This window comes from Patagioenas fasciata, chromosome 3, assembly GCF_037038585.1.
Source record: "Patagioenas fasciata isolate bPatFas1 chromosome 3, bPatFas1.hap1, whole genome shotgun sequence".
NCBI classification, from domain to species: Eukaryota; Metazoa; Chordata; class Aves; order Columbiformes; family Columbidae; genus Patagioenas; species Patagioenas fasciata.
Window position 1 is genome coordinate 78,058,183 of NC_092522.1, and position 17,488 is coordinate 78,075,670.

Genomic DNA, 17,488 nt, shown 5'->3' on the forward strand with positions numbered 1-17,488 from the left:
GGATCCAGAAGCTGAGGGAGCCTTAGCTGTGAAGTAAATGCACCCTGAATCACGGAGTTACTCAATGGAGGCAGCACGTGGTATATCCTATCTGTAACACTCTGGTAGGCTGAAGCATTCCCTGAGGACAAAAATGTGTGTCTGTAAAGAAACCAAAGCATTTGTATTAAAAAAAGATGGCTTCAAAATTCTCCAAATGGTCTATAACAAAATTACCTGCTCCTCATCATAACCCAACATTGTAGTGAGTGATAGTGGCAGATATGATAATTAAAACAAATAGACACAAACGTTAATCACGTAAATGTATGAGTGAAAGTGCATCTGACTGGGAACATTTACAGCAAAACTTGTGCCTGTGCTTATGGGGAGGGATGCCCGGGTAGCTAATGCACTGAATAGTAATTCAGGAGCTCTATACTTCCTATTCCTGATATTAGGATAATTTCTGATACAAAGTGGGAGAGCCATTGAAGTTTTTCAAAGTTTTCAGGAGTGCTCTTGAAGCTTTGGAAGCTAAATTACCGGATACTTGGAGTCCAGAGCTAGGTTTAGCAACAACACTGCCCACTGATCTTCTTGAGCCCTGATCTCACCTGGCAAGTGCCCCATGTCTCACACAGCAGATGCTGGGCCATGCAGACACACCAGAGCCCAGCTGAGCAGCAGGAGCTGCCCCACCAGCAGCATGCTGTTCCGGCACAGGGGTATAGTGCTGCTTCTGGGACCCAGCTGGCTCCTCACGCTTGGATTGTGTTGTGCTGTGCAATCACACACACAAAGCTGCCTTTTACTACCCTCTATGCATCATGTAAATATATTAGCCAACCAAATTTGACATGACTTCGTCATTTCATTGCAGCCTCTTTGTCACACTCCATTCTCCTGTACTTCATTCGCAGACTTTTAAAACAAAGAGCCCTGGATCAACTGGTACTTGTAATATAAGAAATATTCTAGACTGCAAGTCTTTCTGTAGCTGCACATCCTCCTTTGAATGGCAACTCTAAGACAAGGAACGTTTTATTTTGTTTTTGTCCAGCACTTTTAAAAATAACCTGCAGTTTGTATCAGTTGCAGGACTAACAAAGGAATTACAGGGACAAATAACAGCTTCCAGGATCAAACTTGCCAGAGAAGTTCCTAAGAGATTGAATATGATTTAGTGTCACACTGTAAGTCCCGGTGTGGAGAAGATAAAAAATAATTGCACTGGCAATAAGGAACAAGAAAAATTAAGCATCTGAAATAGTGCATTTCTTCTTACTTCCTGCTAAAACAATTCCTTATCCAAGGAAAAGGATTCCCTAACCAGTCACCTCTACGGTATTTTAATCAAGAAAAAACAGAAATAAAAGCACAAGGTAGTTTTATCTTCTTGTGCATCTCCAGAAAAATCTTTAGTCTACAAATACATACAATCACAACCATACTGGCTCAGAGCAAAGGTCCATCCAGCTCGGAGGCCCATCTCCCAGTGATCAAAAGTGGATTCATGAGATTTCAAAAATCTTCAGAGCAATCATATGCAGATATTTCCCACAGATATTCTCATGGCCTCCAAGAATTTGTACCTCAGGCCGGAGGTGATTGGTAAATGTTTAATAACACCTGGTAGATTTGTCTTCCACAAGCCTGTGCAGTCTTCAAGTCCTGTGAACTTTTACCACCCACCGTGTACTACAGCAAGAAATCCCACAGTCTAATTACAAGCCATGTGCAAGAGCTGCCTTTTTGTTTTTCATTCAGACCCAGCTACATGCTGTTCACCTGGGATGCACCTTACACTGGAAAACACCATCAGCAGACACACCTTGTTTGTCCCCTGCCTTTGACTGATGGTTTCACAGAGCTGTCCCCCAGCTGAACTACTCGTTCAACCCAACAAACTTTCATCATCCAGGTGGCTCCTTTGGAAACTTTTCAGAGTTCTCTGTCCTTTTTCAGGTGGGGATCAGAACTGTGTAGGCTCATCAACACAGATTTATTCAGCGATGTAGTGGTGTTCTTATTTTTGGTTTCCTAAAGGGAATCAATTGTTTGTTTGTTAGTTTGTTTTATGATTGCAGTTGAGCTGAAATTTTGACAGAATCATCTGTTGTAACTCTGAGATTTCATTACTGCATGGTAATGGCCAAGTCAGAGGACGTCATTTTATACACTGGGATTTTCTTCCCCAAGATGCATCATTGTACTGACACACTGAACCCCACCTGCTGTTTTATTTTGCAGTCACTCTGTTTTGTAAGGTCGTTCTCCAGCCAGCCCTTGCCCTTGGTATCCTGGCTATCATGTTATCACGCACACACTGTATCACCTCAGCTTCAGTCCCTTTTCAATTTCATCTGTAAGCACCTGAGCAGCCTGGGAGAAAGCTTAAACTCCTATGTGAAGCCACTGACCTCCCTTATCCACTGCAAAAGTTGCCCATTTACAGACTTCTATTTCCTTAATCTCAACTAATTATTAACAAATGTGACCGTCTCCTCACATATCCAGTGGCTGCTTAGACTCCTTAAGAGCCTCTATTGAGGTTATTAAAGCTTTCAGGAAATCCAAATGAACTGTATCAACCCCTCATCTATGGTTATTAACACCTTCAGAGAATCCCAATATGTTTGTAAGGCATGACTGCACTTTCCAAAAGCAGCATTGATTCTTCCCAAATATAATCATATATGTCCGTATCTCCATTACAGTTTCTGCTAATTTGAACACTATGGATATTGGGTTTATCAGCCTGTGATTAGCCAGATAACCTTTGCAATCCTTTTTTACAAACTGGCAACACATCAAGCCACTTCCAGTCTTTGGGTATCAGGCCAGTGTTAAGCAAGAAGCTACACACCATAGCTAGTAATTTGGCTTCTTTTTTAAAAAAACAATCCTTGATTTTTTTCAGAATTCTTTAATATTGTCTGGTCTTGGCAACTTGTTCATCTCCATTTCAGTCCACTTGCCCCTTAACTTTCCCTGGCAACACTTCCATTTACAGCAGTTCCTCTGATACTGACCCCATAAAGAAAGGTTTTGGTGTGTGAACTCCTCAAGCTCTTCCACAAGCTGTGAAGAAACAAACAAATCACTTTTTAAGATGTGTGCTATTGACTTATCTTCACTGAACACTCTTGATCACCTACTGTCCCTTCAGACTTTTTGGCAGGTTTTCTGCTCCTGATGTTCCTGAAACAAGATTTATTATTAGTCTTGATGCCTTCGGCAAAGTTGTGCCTCAAAAACCTTGCTGGGCCGTCTTGAATTGTTTTGTATTTATCCTGTCACATTTTATGGTCCTTTCTATTTTCTTCATTTGAATGAAAGTTCAGCTTTTTGAAGGATGCCTTCTTGCTTTAATAAAATGTTTAATCCTGCTGTTTAGCCATGCCAGCATCCTTTTAGCCTTTCTTAAGTTTTTCTTCACACGTGGTGTGCATTTCTTGAATGCCTCCAGTATGTACCCAAAGAGTCTCCATGCCATCTGCAAGGATTTAACTCCCCTAGCTAATCCTTCTAGGTTTATTTCAGCAAGTATTCTCATTTTTATCTAGTTTCCCACTTTGATGCCAAGCTCAGCTATGGCGACATTTAATTGGCTTTTGCTGTTCATTCATGGATGTTTTATGCCAGGACATCATGGCTGCTCTTAGAGAACAGCTCTCTCACTGAAGCATTTTGAACTCGGTCCTGTGTGTTACTCAAAACCAAGTCTAGGAGTTGTTTCTCTTCTGGTAGACTCCCTGACCTTCCTTCCCCTACAAATCTGGTCTTGCATCATGCCACCACGTGGCACATACAGAGGGGAGGAGAGTTGAAATGTCCTTTATTTTTGCACGTCCTGCCCTTGTTTAGGTTCTGCCAAGGTTATGCTTCTGAGTACAATCAAACCTCTCTGTGACCATTATTGACAGACAACATATGGGACAAAACCAGGGGGTGAAAGGGAGACAGGTACTTTTCAGAAAGTCCTGAAAAGTATATCATAGTTGGATTTCTGTGATGGGGTACATAACAACATTTTACAGGAGGGTAAACCTAGATCTTGGTATATGTCCCAGACCTGCTCATTCGGCACTTTTTGATAGAGGAAAAAATAGAATTGAATGCAGATCCCACAGCAAAACAAAAAGATTAACTCCTAAGTCTACCTCTGTAGCAGCTACCAACCTGCCTGATTTTGTAAACTACGAATCACAACATAAAGGCGATATAATGTGCAGAAAATAGGACAGCTGTGCTCAGACATGGTATGTCGAGATCCCTCAATGAAGCATGTAAGGACTCTAACCACTTTTAGTTAAACAAAAATTGGCACTTTTAGTGAAAGAAAAATTCCTACACTTACAGGGCACATTTCATTATCTTGGTGCAGATACCATGAACAAAATTTAAATTAATCTTTCCTACATTTTATTCTTTCTTTGTGAACAAAACAACACCCTCTTTATAAAAAAGGTGCCAATCCCATCCTTAACAGGCTGTAATTCTTACCGTAGCCAGTGCCTGATGGCTGCATCGAACTGGGATCCAGTGGATTCTGCAGGCTGTCAGACATTTTCTGTATGTCTTGAAGTTCAGTCCCTGGAGTCCCAAGAACAATAAGTTTATCAGGTAAGGTATCAGGAAATACATGTAAAAATATCTCAGTTCTGTAAACTCGTTTTCCTGCCAGGAGTTTTGTACTTCAGGACTTTCTCCATTTTTCCTCCCTCCCTTGGAAGGCAGAAGAATGTGTTTACATCCCCCTCAATGTTACAAAACCAGGCTTTAGGAAAAGAGATTGCGGTAGGTGGAAAATTATGAGGACGTAGTAAGGTCAGGGAGGAAAAGGCGTAGGAATGACAAGTTACAAGCATCTCAAAAGAATGGTTATTTTACCATTGAAAAGTTAATTTTTACAAAATGCTAACAAGGACGATGGTATATCTTACTAATTATCATACTGAAATTAGATTTCTCAGGCAGAAGCAGAATCAGTTTCTGAGATGGCATTTTACTTTACGTACCAAAGACCTGAGCTAATTACTACCTGATAAGGAATGATAGGGACAACATTTCCAACTGTTTTTACTAAAATACTTTTGGGGCTCAGTTCTGCAAACTAATGATAATTTTTCTGCTGAGGCTCTGAAGTTTTTTTAATTCTCTTTAAGCCTAGCAAAAAACTTCTCAAAGCAGCGGGTCTCTGCAAGTTATTACCCTTACAAGAGCACCTGCTCTTACTCGGTGTTCGTATGCAATGTGTGCACGGGGCTCAACTGTCTCCCAAGGCAGGGCAACCACAGAAGTGATTTAACTTGGGCGCACCTGCTGTAGAACCCAAATGTTCTCCCTGTCAGGCTGCGGGGGCCGCCGTCATTCAAGGAAGTTAAATGGTCTGATTTGGGGGAGAGGGAAATTATTCCTCAACAAAAAAGATTTCTTGGTCAAGAGCAATGGAGTTAAATTGTCTGTACCAAATGTGTTATAGAGACAGCAGAGTGCTGAGGACTCCATCATTGTCTGTATTTTCTGCTTTAACAAGGTGGTAGCTAGGCACACATCAGATGCGTCTGAAATTGAAATACATTGCACATAATATTCCTCCTACATCTGTTTATGTGGTTTCTCACTGATCACTGAGCTCAGTCTTCTTGATTGTTTCAAAGCTCATTAAACGTGCTAATTTACATGAGCTTTCTCAGTCATGTACAAATGAAGTTACTAATATGTACTTGATGGTACAATAAGTGCACATTGCAGAACAGGCAGTGCTATTTGTTAGAGAAAATAAACCCACTTCAAAATCAAACAGTCACGAGCACAGTATTAAAATAAAAGCTGTAACAAGTATTTATGATTCACTGAGTTCTTTCTTCCCTTCCAAAATTACATTTCAAGAAGATAAATTCAGAAGTGATAATAAAAATCTTACATAAAAAGAAAAATACATAAGGGATAATGTGACAAACCTGGAGACAGTAAAAGATTAAGCTAGTCTTTCATATATTTTCCCAGTTCTTGAAGAATTTAATATTTTTACCCAATTGTCATAATCAGTTTTTCATTTTTTTAAAAGACACCCGGACAGAAGCGAAGCTCTGCAGGTGAAGTTTCTAGTCCTGAGTTGCATTTGAGCAGCACCAAGTGTACTTATGTATAAACACAGGCATTTTCTAGGTGGCATGAAAACAGTCCAGCCATGCAGCACACACGGTGCAGAGGAGGAGGTTCGCAGGACATGCCGTGGTTTCAAACTCCAGCTCACTGTACTGCGGGAATAATCCGGTGGCTGAAAAGCCAAATGCCCAGAGCACTTCAGCCCTTGGGACAGGATTATCTCACGTGACTTCAGTCGCCTAATTATCAGGCTTAACTGAGTTCCTGCAATCCTAGGCACCTCCAGAGAAGGTTTCATCCCACTCGCTTTGAACACTTTTTAGCTTGGGACAAGCAGCTCCTCTGAAGGTGTCTTTGCAACAGTGTCCAGCAGAGGTGTCCAGTGGCAGCAGAGTTCACTGGTGGTTAGATACCTGCAGCTACACACCTCACTGCTCACCACTAAAGAACAGGCAGATAAATCCCACTCCCGGACCACAGGTCAAAGCTACTAGGGAAACCAGTACCTGTTTCTTCACAAATACATGTTCACGCAGGACAACACACAGCTCAGCTGTTTCACCCTTTGGAAAGAGAATCGTGTGACAGATTCACTTTCAGGAACTCGCCTTTTTTAATCTTCTGGTAAAGATAAACACACCATGGACTGACCAGACACTTGCAGCAGACACTTGCTAGAGGCAGAAGAGCAATTTTTGGACCAAGTTTTCTATTCTCTGCTGGAGCAGGCCTCATAAGCCTGGTGGGTATGCTGCTTTTCTGTGGTAGTGTGACAGATCTGTGATGCTGTAGGCATGCACCCAAGAAACAACAGACTGCCTTCGGTAACATGGAGCAAGAGAAAGGAAAAATAAGACTGGAATTCCATCTCGACTTTATTTTTCAGTTGACATTGATCTCATCTTCATGCTCCTTTTGTCCCTTTCTTACCATCAGCATTTCACACTCTTTTGCACATGGAACCATCTAACTTAAGCACACAGTATTTGTTACTTACCAATCCTGTCAGTCCCTCACAGTCTTGAGTCAGAGGCTCTGGGTTTAAGGCACAAAAGCAGTTTTGGGAATTCCCTAATTGGTTTGTGTGGAATTTCCTAATTGAGCAAAAGCCACATCGTGAAATGCAGCAACAATTTCTACACTTAGGTGGAGAGCTCTGATAGCAGCCTGCAGGTAAGACAAGTGCACAGAAAACCCCAGTCAGATCATTGTCCCTAAGCAAATACTCCCAAGTAGCAAATATTTTTGCTTCCCTGGCCATGACCACTCTCGGTCACCAAACAAGACCTCTCTGGGAGAGTGCTGGGGCTCCCAGAGCAATGTCAAGCACTGGATTTTGTTTGGGCTCGGGATACCACTCCTAGCTGTCACTGTCCCATCTGGTGTCACAGCTTCCGGTTTAGAGACTGCTTCCCCAGTGTCTGTTATGACTGCTTTTTCCAGGGTTTATATCTATCCAAGTAGACAGACATGGCCAGACTGCCTTCCCCCTGTGCCGCAGCTTCTCCAGCTCCCACCCTGTCAGGGCTAGCACAGGTTCCTCCTCCCTCCTGTCCCCTCTCCTCCTGGGTTCAGCAGAAGTAAGTCAGAGGACATAAAGGTCCAAGCCTATTGCTTCTGTGTATGCGGGGATAGGGACAAGATTTGATAAAGTGGTAGGATGGCAAATACTCTCACAAGTAGGAAAAGGCACCATAGCATGGCTGGGATTTGGTTTAATTACATTTGATCTTTAAAGATCTTTAGGTATTTAACTAAAGGATCCTTCCTTTTATTTTCTGTTGTTTCTACTGCTAAACCAAGAGGACCAAAGCTCTCTCCTTCCTGACAGGCACTCTTTGCCAATGCTCTTCATCACTGGCACATACTAGCTGCAGCCAGATTAAAACCCCTCATGTTTATTTCCGTGTCTCCAGTAACAAGCAAAATTTTAATGCACATGAAAAGATGTGCATGGCCTATCTCCCAGAACAAAATCTCTTTTAGTGTTAGCAAATACCTTCTCTGGAAGCTTTTTGAACTTGATCAGCACTTCAGTGGCGTGAGGGTTAAACCACACGTTAAGGAAGGTGAGTCCATTTGGAGACAGCAAAGAGCGTGATTGAGGATGGAAGGATCTGAATTACAGCAAAACAGTGAGAGGTGTTCAGAGGCTTTTTTATTATTATTATTATTTTGAGACTTCTTCCTGCTTGTCACTTCCCAGAAAGACATTTTTTAAAAGTTTCATAAAACTGTTACTTGAACAGCAGATTCACCTCTACGATTTGGAGCAAGTCTATTTTGAACATAACATGATTTAGCTTTGATGTATAGAATATGAGGTAAAGGTTTGACCTTCAACACCTGCTGAATTTGAGAGAAAATTGAAAGAAACTTTCTTAAAGCATCTGATTTATAAAGCAGGGGCATGAACTGCTGTGCTGAGGGCATTCAGGGTCTTTTGCCCCGGGAACACACTTTTTCTGGCTAGAACACGAGACAGGCAGGGCAAAGCAGCAGACAGGCATTAAAAATCTGTATTGTTATTTTAAAATATGATATGCAATTACTAGTAGGCAGCCTATGCTTTTTTGCCACAAGAGATGAAAATGCAACATCTATTACAAAAATAATGTATTTTCCTGGTTTTATATACAATGTGCCATTTCTTATCTTCACATATATGAAGATGAAGTACAATATGCAGCTAGTACATTCTGAAATAAAAGATGTAAACTCAGCTGGGAGATTAAGTTCAGCTCTTTTTGAAGTCAGTTTTGCAGGGTTTTTAACTTTTTCTGTTTTCTTTTCTTTTTTTTTTTTTTATTAAGGCAATGCTGAATGCAAAAAATAGACCTTTGGTTTGGGTGGGATGGAGTAATGAAAGGTTAAATACTCTGTGTTGTAAGCATGGAAATTATATTTGGGCAGGGTTTGTTTAACCAGCTGTGCCCTACTGACTTTTGCACAAGAATGATAAGCACAAATTGTACCTCAGGAAATCAGAGAAGTGACGCTTTTCAGGGTGAGATTAGTATTTGCACTCTCCATTCCCTCTGCTTTACGTCACAGCCCATAAACGATACCAGCAGAGAGAGAGCAAACGGGGTGACCAGGGTTTCCTCCAAAGGCAGAAGTTCACACACTCTCCAGATGTGCTTCTTCTTTACGGATTTCAGCAATCAAGCGCTGTGCTCAGCCTGTCACAGATGCTGAACTTCCCCACCTCACCACAGGACGTTCAGAGTGGCTTCTCTGTAGTTGTGTTAGCACCGGGGTCCCAACACAATGTCACCCTGCTGTGATGTGGGACCAAACTTCTTCAGCGAGAAAAAAAGGAAAGTCCACTGTATGCAGATAAGCACAGGTGCTGCCCACCCCAGCAACACACGAACCGTTCACAGCGCCACTTCCCAAGGAACAGCTGAAACACAGCCTAATCCCAAATCAAACAGGTTTCCTTCATTATGTAAAACAAAACAAAACAAAACAAACAAACTTAAAACCCCCCAAGCATTCCAGAGATGCTATGTCATGCTCACAGAGTGACTAGTAAATTTAAAACATGATATGGCTAAAAGCTATGACCTTGTTCCTTGTGCCAAATCTAGGAACAAAGAAAAAGGCTGGGGGAAGGGAAGAACAGGGCGGCACCACTGCACAGAAACCACAGCCATACATTTTCCTCTTTCTTCCTGCTTCTAACATTTACTTCTAAGATGGCAGTTGCTGGGGGGATTTTTTGCTCTCTTCTGTGAGAGAACATTGCTGCACCCAAGTGCTTCTGCCTTTTTCTAAGGGATACTGCCAAGGCTCAGGTGAGCCAGCAAGGGTGGGCTCACATTTCCAGAGCCTTGCCTTCATCCTTCTGCAGCTGGGCTCTATATAATATAAAGACAGCAAAGTCAGGAAAGACAGGGGTTCGTCCTACCAAATGTGGATGTTGACAATATCAGCCGTCCTTTGAGCTGCTGGAGAGAGAAAGGGACACTTCCAGGACATATCTCATCCCAAAGCAGGAGTCTGAAATGGGTCATCCCTTTGAAGTACCTATTGATTATCAGGGCATTCTAGTCAGATACAGGCATCTAAAGTTACATGGGCCATTCTCAGACATTTTCCATTGACCTTAATGAATTAGAGCCTTATGAAAATACATATATATATTTGCAGAAAGCTTTTCATTATAGCTATTCCCATTCTCATTTCTTCTGCACCTCCTCAAGAGTCTCTTCTCTACTTTCTTCTTTATTCCATGTTATTTTTTCTATTTTTCCCCCTCTTCACTCCATGGCTATCTTTTTTCCTCCCTGTATTTCCCTCGCTGTAACCAGCCACCTTCCCCCTGCACCATCCACCACATACACTGTTTCTTCCACCCAGCTGCAGGTCCTTCTCAGAGGGAGGGAGGGACAGGGAAGGGAGGACCTGTTCACTCCCCAAGTGCCTGGCAGCCACAAATACAGGCAACGAGATTAGTTCAGAAGATAAGAAAGCAATTGAATTAACGCCCTCCTATAAGCCTCTAAATATGGGCAAGATGGAAGCTGAATTTCTGCTTTCATCATATCTACTTAACAGTTGCCATCTACAAGATGCTTCTTAGCCTCAGTTAAACAACAGAAAATGAAATGTTAACTGGTAATAACTGATAAAGCAGGGACAAAAAAAGGGCAGGGGGACTGAAAGGGCAGGAGCCATTTTTAATGAAAGCCTTTTCCCCAGTTCCCTTTCTGGCCTGAACACCCATCTTGTTGCCGGCAGGGCAGGGGCAGGTCAATGTGGGTGCAAAGGGTGAGCTGCTGCAGTCCCCACGCTCACTGCTCCCCAGACACCTTCATATCTGCCTCCCTCCGTAAGGTGAGGATTTGCTCTTGCCTTCCTTTGCATATCCAACCCAGAAAAGCAGCACGGTATAGCAAGCGATGTGAAACTGAGTGTGGCTGGAACACGAGCTGCTGGAGAAAAGGCAATGTCAGAGAATTCGGGGCTATTTCAGAAACAAGAGGCCGTACATATGCTTATTTTCTAGGATGTTTCATTGTTTCATTTTGAAGTGTAAAAGGACAATGTGTATCTTCTTATAAGTGAATATGCTTATATTAACATTTTTGAAGAAGTGTAACAGTGTAACCCTATAAAGTATTATAGAGTATTGAAATATTTTCTTGCTGTTGAAAAGTCACAGGTTGAAGAGGCCCAAGCCAATATCTGATTATGGTGCACAATGCTGGGACTCACTGATCTGGATGATGAATATACAAACAGGGTCAATGCTCTGCAAGACTTTCTCTGCCACAAGATGTATACTCCTGAAACACACCATGGCTTTATTCTTTGCTCAACATCCCCATGACACCCAGAGTAGCAGGCAATGCATGGCACGAACTGCAGAAGTACAGGTTCTGCAGCTGAACTCAGCTCCTTTGTGCAAATAAAGTCCTTGCTAATAAACTAGGGTGGCAACTAGATCAGCCGCCATGGCAAGTAACCACTCCTGGTCCTAACTTCCAAACAAGTTCAGGGCAGAAGATAAGGCACTGTGTGACTCATGAACCCCCAGACTGAAAGAACCAGGGGTAGAGGGTACCTTGAGCTTGATACATAAATCCACCAAAATATTTTGCTCCAGGGTTACTATTATCTCTTCTGTTACTGTATCCAGAGAAGGCTCCTGCTAAAGCTATGTTTTGTGAATGGCCTGTGTACAAGTTTTTATGATAATATGCAAAATATTATAGAGCTTAAAAGCTTCTCAGGGCACCTGAGACAGCAGTACAAAATACAGTGCCCTAGACAACGCCCAATAAAAATAGGTAGATAAAGGAAGAGAAGTGACTCGAACGATGGGCCTGTGATGGGGTCACTTAGCAGCAGCTACCAGCCAGGTAAGAGCCAGCCCAGGACTGGTGTAGCTCCACAAGCCTGCAGCTGGCATGCAGCCAAATAACAGGGAAGGGGTGACAATCACCTTCTCAAGTATCTTTTTCAACCCTGCTTTATAGTGTGTTGGGCTTGTAGTCGCACTCTCAACCTCTGTTATTGAACATAAAGCTTTTGCCTGAACCTTAATTAATGTTTTTTCTCTGGTTTTGTTGCTAAGCCTCCCTGTTGCAGGGGAATAAGATGATCAAGAGCAAAACCAGTGTGCTGGCTGACCGCTTTCACATCTCACACCATCTGCCTGCTGGTGCTAGCGTGGGGAACCCAGAGACTTTCAGAGAGTCCGGAGAAGGGCTCGCCTTGCTAGCCACAAGTTTTGAGGAAGCAGACCCTTGCGACATGGCGAAAAGATGTCCCTCTGAAAGGAGCAGATGATACAGGGTCACACCCTAGCTTGTTGTGTGCTCTTCCTCCCCTTTCCTAACTTCCAACAAGTCACATGCCTGCAACTTACTAACAAGTTTCGTTTAAACCTAAATAAGTGAAATTTAAGGAAAACAACAACCCTCACTACCTATGCTTAATCATTAATGCAAAGGATTTACATCCTGAAAATGAGATTATCCTTTGTTTTTTTCCTCCTTACATGCAGCATTAGGATTAGAAGCAAATATATTTCTGAAGTTTTCCTTCTGTGTAGGCCAGCTTTTGCAGGAGACTCTGACTGTGCACATTCTCCATCCATCAAAATTGCCTGAAGACTGGCAGAACACACTGCTCAGGGCACTTTCACACTATCATTCCCCTTACAAACATGTATTTATATTTACTTAGTAATATGCACTGACTGAGGACTCTGGCTGCCAGGAACATGCTTGCAAAGATAATACAAACTTGGGATCAGCTGCAAGGTTTTTCTTTAAGTCTTGCTCCTCTTTTTTTCCTTGAGATAGTCCTATTATGAAGTACTTGTCTCCAATGACAGGGAAATCATCTAAGAGGCTTCTGAGGCTATCGTAGTACCCAGTGAGTTGACCTCTCAGGGCGTGCTGGGACACAGGCTGATTCAGCCTAAAAGCTATAATTAAAATATGTAGTGTTGTGCAGGGCATTATCTGTCCAGATAAGCTCTACTTTTATTGAGCCTTTTCTCTTTCTGTATGGGCATTTTTGGCATCTTCTACAGCAAAACTTACAAGCTACAATTCTTCAGTGCTGTGACAACCAGAGGGATAAAAATTGTGGCATTTAAGAACCAAAGTAAATTTTAGATTTAATGCTTTTGATCACACAGATGTCTACAATGCTTTAGAAATATCTGCAAGTTAACATAGTAACATTACAATAAGGAACATTATGCTACAGTAAGGAAGCAGAAGCAGGAAGGAGCCAAGTGAGACGCCGAGTTAACTACAGGACTGGGAATTAGACAGTGAGACCGTAAGTCAAATTTCATCATTCCTGAGCTGGGCTGGAGCTCCACACCAGCCTCTGGCTGCACGCTGCCTCCAGATCCACAGGTCTGGCCTTACCTGTACGCTGGATCAGCTGTCCCTGGGTCACAGGTAGCCTGCATCTGCAGCACCACATGAACTTCTGTAATTTGCAAAACATGGCTCACTGAAACAGTTGCCCTGCTTGCAGCTTGCTCCTTGCCCTGCTTGTTGCCCAGGCTGCTTGGGGGCATTTCTGCATACCTGGGCATGTGAGGAGAAGACAGACCTGGGCACCAGCCACATGCCAGGTTCTTGCCCAGTTTTTTGGCAGAGTGGGTCTGGAACATACAGCTCTCGAGTGGCTTCATAACAGGCTACGCACTCCAGTGGAAAGGTAACACATAAACTAGTCTAGTGCAGTATTTCAAGTGTAGTCTGTCTCTAAGTGACAGTAGACTAGAAATAGCCCATTTCCTTATTTGTTTTTCTTTCTTTATTGGCATGTGTGCTCAATCTTGTGATACTGCATGCAAGAGCAAGGTCCCAGAAACATAAGCTTATCTGGGAATAAAAACTATAAAATACTGAACATTGACATATGAACACAGGGTTTTAAAATAAAATCAAGTCCAACTCTTTGAACCTTTGGTTTCTCCCAAGTTGTCTTACAAACCAGATTGAATTCACAGGACAGTGCACCCCACTTACTCATTCTCTCATCGACTGCACATTATTTCCACTATGATTTATTGCACATGTCAATAATGTTCATCCAATATTTCTGCTGAAATACCAAAACAGTGTTGGTGCTGTGTGTGTCTGCTTAGAATCGTATCATCAATCCTTTCTCCTCATAAAGAAACTAAATAGAGTATTTCCTACTCATCCAGCAAAATGGCATTTACTGCCTGCAATGTTATCTCACTAAACCACTGGAAAGGTTCTTATTTTCCTCAGCTTGCAGAATGGCTTACAGGTATATTCATAATAATCTGAATAGGAAGTCCATAAATTCATATTATCCACATGAAATAGATGCCCTCAGAACAAGAGTTACATTTAAAACATGATGTGTTTATATGGAAATATCTACACTAGATCTATATTAAACATATATTAGACATATGGTAATTGTCTATATCAGATATACTTACTTATGGCAATATTCAACAATAATGTCTCTTTTGAGTTTCAGAACTTCATCCTAAAATAAGACAATGTTTTATTCTTAATATCACATGGGACTTAGATGTACCATGAATCTAACAAAGCCAAAACACTTGTTCTATTAATATAATTTTTAAAAGCCTATCAATCACATTATGTACAGTATTGCAAATATTTCAGCTATGGAATTCCAAAACTCTAAGGAGGATAAACATCAATAAAGTCTTCAACCAGTATGACAGATCAAGTAGACAGTTAAGGCAGTCTTGTAAAAAACTTCAGAATTGTTTTGTTTAAGTCTGGTTCAAGTAATTCTGTTCACAGATTCTGTAATATTTCCACAAAGAGTTTGCAGCTAGCAGTCATTTCCTCATATACAGCCTACTGAGCTGCCAGTAAGCTTACGAGTACCATAAACTAAATTATTCATGTTGACTATTTAAAAAATCAGAATAGCCATTAAGGGTTTGTGTAGGAGGAGCTTGCTTTTTAGTACCGCTCAAATTCTTAAAGGCTGTGCCTAACTTGTAATGTATTCAGCACAAGATACAGAATCACAAGCAGTTTAATACAGGCTCCATGTTCTCACCTTTAGACGCTGGATAAAAATGAATTTGCAAAAGGCAAAATTTATACCCATCACGGTATCTTTACAATTAGTATTTTATTATGACTCATACAATTTCTTCTAAAATTAAAAAACAAAACAACACACAAACAAACAAACAAAAAACCCACCACACAAAAAAACCTGCTAGAAATATTCATTAAAGGAGCCTTTCTCACATAGTGTCCATCTCTAGCTAGGACCACTCTTGGACACTTCATATGTAAAAGCCCAGAAGAATTCTCCATCTAATAGAATAGTGACAGCCAGATTTTACCTCTGCAGACTGCATCTCTCCACCACAAGCCTTGCAGCTGTGCCCATGGGAGACCATGAGGAGATGGCTCCACGGAATAAGGTTCACTTGAGTCTCTCACCACTGCTGGTGGAGCTGGGCCGCCATTTGCAGCCTCAGACCTGGCCAACTGCACACTCTAACCACATCCCAGCCTCCTGTCCTCCACCGGGATTTCCACATCTGCCACCAGCTTACCTTCCTCCTTAAAGTAACCACAGAGTGAGTACAATACTAACTCAAAGCTACCACTTTGCCTACATGCCAAAACCCAACAGTCTCTTTCAAAAACACTGAGGGGGCTCCTGATGTACTTACAGGGGTTTGCAGTCTTCTGCCCAGCACTTCTTTCCTTTGAGTGAAAGAGTTCAGCATCTCAGCTTGGGGTCCTTATTTCTCTAGTTGAATGGAAACAAAAACTTCTGGAGGCCTAATGAGGGAGAAAAGGTGTGGAAGCTGAAAAGAATCACCTCTCAAAATGAAAACTGACAACCACCATCTGAACTACTCAAATAATGTCTCTAGGGTAGACATGGCTTCTTCAGTGGCATTCAGTTTGCTCATTGCTTATATATATTCAGTACAAATACACTGGGTCTTGTGGGTCAGCTACCAGAGATGAGGTGAGCTCTGGGGACGGTCTCAAAGTCTATATATTTCTAATTTCAGTGCAAGTGAAATAAATGGTGACTAATAATAATAATGATGATAATGTTAATATTAATATATAATAGTAATGAATATATTATAATAACAATTATATTAAATATAATAATTGATAACAATAACAATAACAACAACAACAATAATAATAATAATAATAATAATGTACCTCCTCACACTGGCATTAAGGTAGTAACAGGAACCATGAGGCTGCCTGGGCTAAGCTGGACATAGAATTGTTTCAGTTGGAAGAGACCCTCAGGATCGTCGAGTCCAACCATAACCTAACTCTAGCACTAAACCATGTCATTAAGAATGTTGTCCAAATGTCTTTTAAACACCTTCAGGGATGGTGACGCCACCACTTCCCTGGGCAGCCCGTTCCAGTGCTTCACAACTCTTTCCATGAGGAATTTTTTCCTAATATCCAATCTAAACCTCCCCTGGCGCCTCAAGTTGCACCAGGGGAGGATGTGTTGAATGCTTTTTTATTTGTACCTTCAAACTACAAGTTCAATTAGCACAGAGCCTTCAGTGCTCAACTTCCAGCAGATCAGCACTGAATAATATCAAAAATTGCTCTGTGCCTTGCCAGTACCCTGTTAGTACACAGTGCTCTATGTAAAAGCTGGAAAATCAAAGCTGGTAAGTGGACACACAAGCATTGAGACCAAGCTATGCTCTATAAGAGAGCAAAGTCATATTTAACCTTATCCTGACCCACTTATTATTTGTCATAATTTTGCACTGTTTTCAACTGTAAACTCATTGATGCTTAGAAATCCCTGTGAGTTATCTCCTTTAACAGGTTATTTCCATGGGGCTTGATGTGAAGCCAGAGTCCCATTGACAGGATATGGCAAGACAACCATAACATGCAGACCACCAATTCACACCAAGGAACAAGGTGTTTGGGAATGTTCCCTCACGATCAAGAGCCCATCACTGTGATTTTCATGGTGGAGGCCCGGCTCAATGTAAAGCAGGTAGCACTCGGGATTCGCACATGCGCCAGACTGATCCCTACCCAGTGGAGGGAGGGGGCTTGGCCAGTCTGTAGCAAATACCTTTTAATGGTCCGGACTAAACCTGGAGAATGACCAGAAGACAATTAAGTGGCTGGTGTGGTTGTTTGAAGCAGCTGATCCTCTGTTGTACTCCCAGATACTGAATTTCTTCCACTTGCCAAACTGCTCTGACTTGTTAGACTTACATCTCCTTCCTAAAATATCATGAATATCAATTCTGTGCTTGTCCTCACAGAGGCCGGCAGCTCTTCCTAATACATCAACACAGATTTGCAATTCTGTGTGCTTTCATTTATCCCAGTTTTATGATATAATAATTCACTGTAATCAT

At 41.8% G+C, this 17,488-nt stretch overlaps 2 long non-coding RNA genes across 2 annotated transcripts in view; both read right to left on the reverse strand.

The window, feature by feature from the left end:
• Positions 1 to 4,520, reverse strand: LOC139827746 (uncharacterized). The gene is made up of 4 exons (XR_011738666.1): positions 4,489 to 4,520; positions 3,015 to 3,063; positions 1,814 to 2,022; positions 1 to 141 (listed from the first exon to the last, which is right to left on the reverse strand). It is a non-coding gene; the product is annotated as an uncharacterized lncRNA (long non-coding RNA).
• Positions 4,518 to 17,488, reverse strand: part of LOC139827745 (uncharacterized) — a 23,690-nt gene continuing 10,719 nt past the window's right edge. Inside the window, exons 3-5 of the long non-coding RNA XR_011738665.1 lie at positions 15,785 to 15,896; positions 14,552 to 14,601; positions 4,518 to 4,578 (exon numbers count right to left, since the gene is read on the reverse strand). This is a non-coding gene — a long non-coding RNA (uncharacterized lncRNA). The remainder of the gene's footprint in view (positions 4,579 to 14,551; positions 14,602 to 15,784; positions 15,897 to 17,488) is intronic.